The sequence below is a fragment of the Watersipora subatra genome, chromosome 10 (assembly GCF_963576615.1).
Source record: "Watersipora subatra chromosome 10, tzWatSuba1.1, whole genome shotgun sequence".
NCBI lineage: Eukaryota > Metazoa > Bryozoa > Gymnolaemata > Cheilostomatida > Watersiporidae > Watersipora > Watersipora subatra.
Genome location: NC_088717.1, coordinates 21763983 through 21775993, shown reverse-complemented (window position 1 = coordinate 21775993; position 12011 = coordinate 21763983). Strand labels below are relative to the sequence as shown.

The following is a 12011-nucleotide window of genomic DNA, read 5'->3' as shown; positions in this document are numbered from 1 at the left end:
TTTATTACTCGAGCAACGCCTGGTATTCACCTAGTAATTATACAGAATATAAAACATGTTGTGATTATATATTTATATTTACTATATGAAGATTACAGATCAATTTACTGATTAAATTTGGTAATACTACAAGCGTACAAATCCTGTTATGACAATTACCATGTGATATGGCTACACTATAAATATAATAGTAGGAAATACCCATGAATGTTAAAGAATAGAGAAAGCATCATATTATTGTGTTTTCTTATTTATCTTGAGGTGTTGACTGATGTTCTAAAAAGAATCAAGGAGATTGATCAACCAGAAGCTGAGATATAGCCAGCCAAACACAAGTCTACCAAAAGACATAAGTGTTTTGGTAATCATCATATTAGCATCGATATATGACGTATGAAATAGACTTGTGAGCCATTGGTCAATTAAGCAAACTAACGCGCTCTCCTATAACAATCACTGCGTTTTAATTGGTTTAATCCCTGGAAGTATAGAACAGTAAAATTGGGCCTAACAACCATTGCTCTGAGAATTCCAAACCAGTCCTTCGGACGTGTAGATGAGTTTTAGCAGGAAATAATTACACGCATCTATTATTTCGCAATATTTCGCTACTTTGCTAGTTCAGCTCAGTTTTGTTGTTCTCCCACTTAGCTTCCTTATTCAGACTCATCTTTAGCGCTGTTTACCTTTTTTTTAACTATAGCTAATAAATGGAATCAATTAAATCAATCATCAATCTCGGTTATCATTTGGAATTTTCTACAAATTATATCCTACAAGTTACATCATTTATTTTCTACACAGTTATATTATTATTTTGTATAATATGCATTATGATTATTAAATTAATCATAAAAAATAATCCCACGACCACACGAGCGGAGCGGAAGTGTGGGAGTTTTTATGATAAATGCATGTGCACACAACTTACGAAAATTATTCATCAACAATGAGACGAACCCTCGTCAAGAAAATTCATCAACAAATTTAAGCATCGGAATGTAAAGTCGTTAAAGTATAATAACGATACAAAACACATTTAAACCTATTTAAATATGTTACCAAGTCTTTGTAAACCTTCGATAATATCTTAAAACTTACCCATCTGATCGGATTATACACAAATAGACAGATTAATTTGAACGAAAATTGCCACAAAAAGCTTGAAAAGCTCGGTTTAATAAAAGTTAAGACCGAAAATTGAAACGCCAATAAAGCCGTGCGACCGATTGTAGAACTATTTAGTAGTGCGTATTTCATGAGAAAACCATGCTCATTTCACCAGTCTATGGTGTTGTTTACTTGTAATCGAATTTATTCGAAGTTTTTTGTAATAAACGTAGACCGTTTGAGGCGTAGACCAATTTACAGGTACGAAATTGTGGTACACCGTTTATTAGCCTATGTTTTTTGTCCAATCACCGAAGGTTTCATTATTTAAAACGTTAGCTGAAATTCTTTACAACTTACGTACCAGCTAGGGCCGAACTACAACGCCCGTTTATGACGATAACATTTTTTTTATTTTGCTGCAGTTTGCAGAAAACCTTCAGAAGTGTGAACGCTCATACTTGCTTTCTGTTAAAGATCGCTATCAAAACCATTCTACATTCAACGCAACCAACTTTCAAACTGTGTATAGTACACAGTAGCTTGTCATTTTACTTTTAATTTTGCATTTCAGAGTTATAATAAAGATATTTCCTTATTGTTGTTGTTAAATTACATACAATACAGTAGATTAGGCCTACAGCTTTATAACACTTTTATAACAGCTTTCATTTTGCTGCAGTTTGCAGAAAACTTGCAGACACGTCAAAGCTCATACTTGCTTTCTGTTAAAGATCGCTATCAGTACCATTCTACATTCAACACAACCAACTTTCAAACTGTGTGTAGTACACAGTAGCTTGCCATTTTACTTCTAATTTTGCATTTAAGAGTTACATGTATAATAAACATATTTCCTTATTGCTAATTGTTGTTAAGTTACATTATTAAACTAGAAATTCCATTAACATTATTAAATTAATTATTAAATTACGTTATTGTTAAGTTACTTATTGTGAAATTACAGTAGGTTAGGCCTACAGATTTAATTAATATTTTTTTAGTGTTGTGAAACAGGTTTGAGATAGTAGTAGATTAGGTGTACTTGGACTGCTGGACATGCCACCCTTAGCCGTACAGGCATTCCTCTCGATCTAGCATGGGGTTTGACAATACACAAAAGTCAAGGTCTTACCATGGCTAAAGGTGTCATTAATATAGGCCATCACGAAATGACTGCTGGAATATCGTTTGTTGCTCTCTCTCGAGTTCGAAACACCAATGACTTACTTGTTAACAACTTCGCTAGGGAGCGCATCACTCGATTAGCTATCAATGACCAAATCTTACAACGCAAAAGAGAGGAGACTAGACTGCACGACTTTTAACAGATACTGTATACTTATAATAGATATTACAATATCAATAATTAAACAATTACTCGTATATCTGGTTTCAAACCAACTTTACATCCAAAATAAATTATTAGTTGCACTTTTTTAGAGTCGTGCTCTCTCAAATTTATTTTATATTGACTCAAACAAGTCTCATTTACACTATACTCTGTCAATTCCTGCTGAGAATTACTTTTTCAACAACCAACAGTACCCTTTCTTTTTTTCAATTATCACTTTGGTCGTGGGCTGTATGACAGTGGAATTTCTAGTCATAGATATGATAATAGATAAGTAGAAGAATCAAATCAAAAGTTATTGTTTTCTTTTCTTGCAGCAAGAGCAGCACGGTCAAGTTATTATTTTTAAAATTATGGCTGTAGTGAACTTACAGTTTGTTAATAGTGACGATAATCATGAAAATCAACTGAATGCTGCAGTAGATACACAGTAGAAAGAAAATGAATGAACAAAAATTCCCATTCCCATTTCTTATTCTAAAACAAACTGCTAATTACGGATATCGTATAATGTAGACTATACACACACCGTTCAATAAATAGAGGATCTTCGGAGCATATCCATGAAGATCGAGTTAAAATTTGAGGCACAATAGTCAAAATCTGCTCTTCTGTTTTGAAAAATCATGGCAAGGGGTTGTGGGCAACTGCCTTTACCACACAATGTTTGCTTGGTTTTCCTGAGAAACCAGAGCTAGTATGTAAATTCTTTACTATCGCGAGAAGCATTTCACATCTCGTAGCCTAAAACAATCAGTATATGTAACTGCGGTAAGGGTGCGCAACTCCGGCACATGTCCAATACGTCACAATTCTCAGGATTTTCGAAGGGTTTTTCCTCTGATTCGTTATTAGGTAGACCTGTGTTTGGCTGGCTATATCTCAGCTTCTGGTTGGTCAATCTCCTTGATTCTTTTTTTAGAACATCAGTCAATATCTCAAGATAAATAATAAAGCATAATAATATTATGTTTTCTCTATTCTTTATAGATTTGGTTGCGTCAAAAAGGTCGATTTAATGAAACTAATACCAATAAAAGGCCAAAACATCAGCTACAATTTGATGTCATTTTTGTCTTCGTAGACCAATCCTGTCCAGAGATATATGAATTTGAATGAGGTCATCTTTTAAAACGCTCACATTCCAGCGGGTGCTTCATTCGTGATGTAACTAGTGATACATCTGAAAAGAGTCCACGGGCGATAAATATAAGGTCGTTTTATTAGCCAATCATCAGCACAAAATTTTTATATAGGTCGTAATACATGTTATCACTCGTAAAACGCATTGTCTGTGATCTCAAATCTAGGGATTTTACTCTATTATTAAATTACATGAACATCGATATTTACAAAATTAATTAAGATCGTAACTTTAATGAATTACTCGATCGAGACAATTTATTGACGAACGACAGAATTGTAAAAATTGCTGTAAAGTTACTGCAAAGGTGACTCCGAGTTTTCTGTACATCAGGTGGTTAAAGTGCTACGGAGGATGATAGAAGAATAGAGGTAAATTTATCTTTCACATTGAATCTCCTATAGATATACTGTTGAGTATACATTCAGATTATATTTCTCTGTTTGAGGTTATAATGTAATTTCTTGCGCGCGTGAGATACGTATGTACAGTGAGTTTTTGACGGCTTCGTTTTAATCCATAGCATCTAGCAATACAATGGCTTAGATTGATGAATATACTTATAAAGACGATATTTTTAGTACTCATTAATATGTGTACTAATTAACAAAATTATAATTTTTTGCTATCACTAATCATTGATTTATAATTTTTTATTGTTTCTCGGAGCTATATTTTCTTCGAATTTTCTGTGGCAGTGTTATTTAGTAAATTAGATTTAGGATTTGACTTTAGATGTTCACTTCTCACTTGTAGAAAGTGAAGAAAGTCGATTGATCAATGCAAATCTTCAACTTCCAGAACCAAAGCTTCAAATCATTGGTTTGGTGTACTGATGCTTTTATTAAACATTTATTTGTTTTTAAAATTACACTCGCAATCTATCTAACTCCCAATTTGAAAGCTTTCAGTAGATACGCTTTAGAATGACATATCTATTAATGACATATATTTATTGCACTTGTTTTACTGATTACAGGATGTTTATGTGGTCCCACCAGCAGAAGCAGCTTTGTCAGTGTGGAAACTGCCATAAATGGGAAAGAGAGACTTGAATGTGTGCTGCATAAACCATGTTTTGTTTGAATTTGCTGCAGTAGATGAATTCATTTTATTGTATCAGCTGAAACTATGTGAGTGGCCACAACTAGATAGATATTTTTAATAAAAGCATTATGCCGAGATGAATTTTTTGTTGTTGTAAAATTTATATAATAAAATAATATTGTTGAAAATAATGCAAAACATGATTTGCAATGCAAAACATGATTTACAGAACATTGAATATACCATAGCCCTGTTAACACCTGTGCTGAAATACTTTCTGATAGATGGATTTATGAAGTGCAATCAGAGCTGCATGGTCAGGCACTTTTGCATAGCTCGACCATTTGTTTAGTACTTGAATAGAATAATCAAATGTGACCAATGAATTTTTTTCTACACATTGATACTAATAATGACACGTTGACAGTCGACTATACAATGTAAATGACTTTTAGGGATGTAGTTGGTTTCGCCACATATTCTTTTCAAAGACGCAGTTTGCATATTTTAATACGGTAGTAAGAACCTAGTTTTCGGTGTGGGAAATGATATACAGCCCCACTCCCAGAATAGGCAACGAACATAATGTGGGAGTGGCTTTTGTGAGGCTGTACGTATATCGTTAGTGTGGGCAGCGACGGAACTCCGCCGATACAAAGACCTTATTCTACATAGTTTGCTTGACAGAATTACCGCAGACCGGTAGAATTGGTAGTCCGTACTAAGATGTTTACACAGCATTTAGAAGAAGCTAATATGACAAGTTTTTAATTTTACTTGTTTGAGGCCTTTGACACATTGGTAGTAATGTATCTGTAGCTGGATTTAAAACTTTATTCTTGCCAACACGAGCAAGTATAAGATAAGATTTATGCCAATTAGGCCGTGTAGGACTAACCTTTTATTGCAATAGCCGATGTCATTACGAGAGTTAGAGAGAGGTTGTATCACGCGTTACATCACTTTGAGTAAGTCTGGACCTGAGCGTTTTTACCGCGATCGAATTTTTTCGATTTTAATCTTCAAATATCTTGACAATGAGATCGCCTAACACAAAAAACAACGTATAAACCGATAGACAAAAAAATACTTACTTCTAAAATCAACTCAAATTTGACGCAACCACATCTTTAAACTAAAATGACTCTGATACAATCATAGGAAACACATAACAAAGTTAATAAAGTGAGCAGTAACATTACCTAATAGTTATACAGGTTCCATGATATAAATTAACTAACAGCTCACAAGACATTGTCTACAGATGCTAGATAGCGGTGATACGTTACACCTGTAGGCTAAATAGCCGTTATGGGTTACACATGCTAGATAGCGTTGATGTGTTACACAGGATAGATAGCAATGATGTGTTACACAGGCTAGACAGCAGTGATGTGTTACACAGGCTAGACAGCAGTGATGCGTTACACAGGCTAGACAGCAATGATGTGTTACACATGCTAGATAGCAGTGATGCATTCCACATGCTATATAGCCATGATGTGTTACACAGGCTAGATAGCCGTGATGTGTTACACATGCTAGATAGCAGTGATGCATTCCACATGCTATATAGCCATGATGCGTTACACAGGCTAGATAGTAGTGATGTGTTATGCATGCTAGATAGCAGTGATGCATTCCACATGCTATATAGCCATGATGTCTTACACAGGCTAGATAGTAGTGATGTGTTACGCATGCTAGATAGCAGTGATGTGTTACACAAGCTAGATAGCATTGATGTGTTACACAGGCTAGATAGCAGTGATGCGTTACACATGCTAGATTCTCAGAATAGACAGCAGCGCTCATCAGGCTAACAGCTATAGACCTTTTAAGCATCATCAACCCTCAAAGAATGCATAAATTTTATGCAATCAATTTTAAGCATCAAAATCTACATAAATACAGTCAAACATGGATAACTCGCCCTCGGATATCTCGAACAAATGGTTAACTCGAACTGTTTCTTTGGTCCGTGCCCACGTAATGATAAATTGCTTTAGATAACTCAAGCTCGACTCTGTTAACTCGAAAAGTTTTTTGCCCAACGGCTACCGAACCGGTTGTTATCGCTTTAAAAAATAACTTTATTCCAAGCCATTGAAGTAAACCTCAACTTTTCGTAATTCATAGGCGTCGTTATTACCACCATCGGCAAAATATTTTTGTCAACGACTTTTCTAAAGGTTTGGTGGAATTTGATTTTTACAAAACATCCGCTTAGCGATGGCCCTTCGGAAGCAAGGAAATGTGAGGTAACCTTCGCATAAACTTTAAGAAAAGTCGGCAAAATTGATCTTGGTTAATACGCTCAAAAGAAAAAGATCTGTTTTTCTGAGCGTTCGATCAAGTTTTGCCATTTTTAATCTAAAAAAACCTCTTGGCAATAACATCACCTCAAACGACAAACCAATCTCAAGTGATAGAAAAGTTTATGCTTTTTGATTAAAAAGTTATACATTATACATTAGAAGCATTTAATTTGAAACAAGCCAATTATGCTTTTGATTTTTATTATAGTTTGTATATGTACATGTATCTACTAATAAATAAATAAATACATGGACTTGTGACAGTGCTCTGATAACTTGAACGCTCTGATAACTCGAACACTTTCGCTCGGTCCCGTGAAGTTCGAGTTATCCATGTTTGACTGTATATTGTTTAAGGTTCATGGTAGGCAAAACTTTTTCTTTATTCAACGAACGATATAAAACTCATGACACTACAGATTTCTGTAAGGGACATTGACATAACAAGATCTATTACTTCTTTATTGCAATAGCTTTTGTTCTGTCAATGTGTCCATGGCAGAAATTTTTCACAGCTGATTCTGTATCTACTTCAACATCTTTATATTTGTATAATATTAGAAGATTATTTAGACAGCCTGCCCCATGGTGCTCCTCATCGATGTTTTGATTCGCTTCAATGCAGAAAAGGATCACTCACTCAGTGCATTAGTGGCAGGCGAAACTAATACTAACTTAGTGAGCCTCTCCACCTCGTCGCTAGTTGCGATAGACCAGCGATGAAGCGGAGCGATGAAGCGGAGCGATGAGCTAAGAGTGATGAAGATGAAGCGAGATCGATGAAGCGAGCGATGAACTAATTTACGCTAATTTACTAGCAACTATAGCGTTAGTTGCTAATTGTTGAAATTCTAAGTGAATGCGCTTAAACTGCAATTCTTAGTACTTAGCCGCCGAAAATCATTGAAAAGTTTGGGCGGCTCAGCCGTCCAGCCGCTCCAGGGAATACGGGCCTGTCAACGCTTCATATCAATGGGCGATGGATAGCAATAATGTAAAATGATTTTGCGGGCCAGATAAGATTACAAGGCGGGTCAGATGTGAGTTTGACACCTGTGAGTCTGAAGTATGTCCTGCACATTACAATGTTACATTTTACTGCGAATCATAACCAACAAATGTTAATATACAATGGGAATTACCCTCTCCTGTACATATACATATTTACTCCACAATATTATTATCATAGCGACAACATACTCTACGAAGACAATCGTCCTTGTTGGATAACAACATTTATACTAACCAATTATACTCAACGGAATAATATTAACCAATCAGAAATATTATACCTAACTACATCCTTTCTTTCACACACGTGCACAGAGGAATGGCGCCACAATAATATACTACATTTATTATATCCTGGATTATATGGTTTAATCACACTACTTCACATCATCATGGCGGAATGTGAGCAAACATCAATTATAAATACACAGTTATGTTTCCTAATAACTTGAAGTTTATAATGTGGTTATTTCAACAGTTTCAAATACTGAGTCTTTCCATCGCCTGAATAACAGTAGTAGTTTCTCTGTAACTTGACATCGGACGGATTAGTAAAGAATGTGATTTCATTTATATAGCAATTTGTTAGCTTTATAGCTATAAAAAGCATATGTATGAAAAAGCTTTAGTAAAGGCCAAAGATATAGCATTTAGCTTTTCAATGATAGAATAATTGATTTCTTTGCTTTCAAGTATCTCAACAGCTTCTGACCAAGCAAAAGGCCTGTATTAGGTCTGATCTCAAATTACAAATAAACTACTATTTTACTATTTATTATTCAAACACTGGAATAACTCAGTATATCAAACCTTTGAAATAGCCACATTATAAACTTTAAGTTATTGAGAAACAGAAGTTTATTGGCGACAAGGATGGGATTCTAAGTCATTATAATAAAGCCATTCAAATAGCTCAGGAGATAAAAGAAGCAACCAACAGTTGCCAAGGAAACCGTTTATGGAAAGCAGCCAAAACTGATCAACGTTTTCACACCATCAACACAACCGCACAACAGACAGGAAGCAACTAGACCATTACCTTGTTGGGATACTTGAAGGCAAAAAAATCAAGTATATCTATTATTAAAAAGCTAAATGCTATATTGTTATCATTCATTAAAGCTTTTTGATACTTATGCTTTTTCTAGCTATAAAGCTAGCAAACTGCTATATAAATGGAATCACATTATGTACTCATCAGTCTGATCTCAAGTTACAAATAAAGTATTACTGTTATTCAAACACTGGAAGGACTCAGCATTTCAAACCTTTGAAACAACCACATTATAAACTTCAAATTATTGAGAAACATCTCACACACGCACACGCACACGCACACATGCACGCACGCACGCACGCACGCACACACACACACACACTATAAATATACTAAAGTTACTGTAGGTAACTATAGCTACTAATGTAAACATACTATTTTGTTACTAGTGTTTATTATCTACAGCAGTTGTATAAAAATTTGATGATTTTTATCAGGGGACGTTTGCATTATAGAATTACTATGGTTTCTGTACCTCTACATATGATTTTCCAATCATACAATGCAAACTTTGGAACCGATTAAAATCATCTCCCGATGATGCACTATATAAACATGTTTTCCCCCAATTACAGGTACGAACACAGTGATTTTGCTGTCAATCTCTGCAGTTGCAGCCATCTATCTAGGGGTTATATTCTCTCAAGTGGAGAGGACTTTTCATTCACTACTTAAACAGGGAATCGCAATCATTTATTGCTAATCGTTTTTGTCCAGTGCTGACAATAAAAATGCTGCCCACCGAGACGAGTTGTTTGTGTCAAAGTATAACAAATTAAAAAGCTACAACAAGACAGTTAACAGTTTTAAACATAAAATATTCGACATGTAATGTATGAGTCACCACCTGAAGCTATGACTAGACCACCCAGAAAACTCATCAAAGTGCAGGTGGCAACCATATACATATTATGGCCAAGTTATAGATAGAGCATTTCATTCATTAGGTAAAAGTAGGAAACTTGCAGCTGATGATCTTGATTAGTGTAGCAGGCTAAAATACTGTTTTCTGCTAAATAGTTGATCTGTAAAAAGTATCTGAAGTTTCCGATTTTTTAAGAAAAGATCGGCCAATACCGATTTAGATATTTAACACCCATATCGGCACTGATACCGATTCTGATATTAAAATCGGGGCAACTCTAGTTATAGAGCAATCTAACAACTGGAGAGCATAGCCACCAGATACTATGACATACTTTATAACCCACAACTACAAGAAAGCTACCAGATGCTATGTTAAACTATATAATCAATGACTAGCAGGGATCTACCAGATACTAGGTTAGACTGTATAATCCGCAATTACCAAAGGGCTACCAGATTCTATGTTAGACTATATAATTCACAACTACCAGAGAGCTACCAGATACTATGTTAGACTATATAATCCACAATTACCAGAGAGCTACCAGATTCTATGTTAGACTATATAATCCACAACTACCAGAGAGCTACCAGATGCGCTGTTAGACTATATAATCCACAACTACCAAAGAGCTACCAGATACTATGTCAGACTATATAATCCACAACTACCAGAGATCTACCAGATACTATGTTAGACTATATAATCCACAACTACCAGAGAGCTACCAGATTCTATGTTAGACTATATAATCCACAACTACCAAAGAGCTACCAGATTCTATGTTAGACTATATAATCCACAACTACCAAAGAGCTACCAGATTCTATGTTAGACTATATAATCCACAACTACCGAAGAGCTACCAGATGCTCTGTTAGACTATATAATCCACACCTACCAGAGAGCTACCAGATACTATGTTAGACTATATAATCCACAACTACCAAAGAGCTACCAGATTCTATGTTAGACTATATAATCCACAACTACCAAAGAGCTACCAGATTCTATGTTAGACTATATAATCCACAACTACCAAAGAGCTACCAGATTCTATGTTAGACTATATAATCCACAACTACCAAAGAGCTACCAGATTCGCTGTTAGACTATATAATCCACAACTACCAGAGAGCTACCAGATTCTATGTTAGACTATATAATCCACAATTACCAAAGGGCTACCAGATGCTCTGTTAGACTATATAATCCACAACTACCAGAGAGCTACCAGATGCTATGTCTTATATTTCAGGAACCAATAACTCTGAACCGGTGGTAGAAACTTTATGTAATCTTTCAGTATTGAATCATGTATTTTTATCTCTACATCTTTTTCACACCTCCACAATATACGACAAATTGATAATATCACTGTTAGATGGACTTCCTGAAAATGATCCATACTGGAGAGCACACCAATCATGAACTGCTAATGTGTTTGTAATGTTAATGATATAGAGATGTAATAACAAATTAAATAACTTGGAAGTGAATAGCAAATAATAGAATCTTAACCCCCAAGTCTTGCACTTAAAAGTTAGATAGCTAGCTGAGGAAGATTGCTCAGCTCAAAGTGAGACAACCTAAGTGACTCTAGTGATCTCAGCTGCTTAATTAAAAAGGGTAGACCTTGGGAGAAGTTATTGTATGATAAGTCCAATGACTTGAGCTCAGTCAGTGTTTTCAACCTACATAGCATAGGGTGATCATTTTATCAAACAGGGGAGAATACACAGCTGTACCTAGCAATAAAATTTATTTTTAATTTGTTTTAATACTAAAACAAGTATTTACCTTAATAATAAAAAGTATTTCAATTATTATCCCTGAATTTATTAAAATAAAATATATTCAAGCTAGACAAACTATATTAACTTGTCCCTGCAAGTACAAACATACAAGTGTTGGACAAACAGTAATTATATTAGTGTTTGGAAAACTTAGTTACTTTTAATACAAAATAACTTTTTACACATGAATCCAATTTTAAATCATTTCCCTTCACTCACTGTAACCTTCGAGGGTCAATGAGGCATTGTCAGGGGTAGATAAATCCTACTTTACAAATGGATTTACCTGACTGCTATTCGTAGAGA

At 34.9% G+C, this 12011-nt stretch overlaps 1 protein-coding gene across 1 annotated transcript in view; it reads right to left on the bottom strand.

Annotated features, from left to right (window-relative positions):
- LOC137406873 (uncharacterized) overlaps positions 1–12011 on the bottom strand; it is an 86214-nt gene that overhangs the window by 67512 nt on the left and 6691 nt on the right. The window lies entirely within an intron of this gene.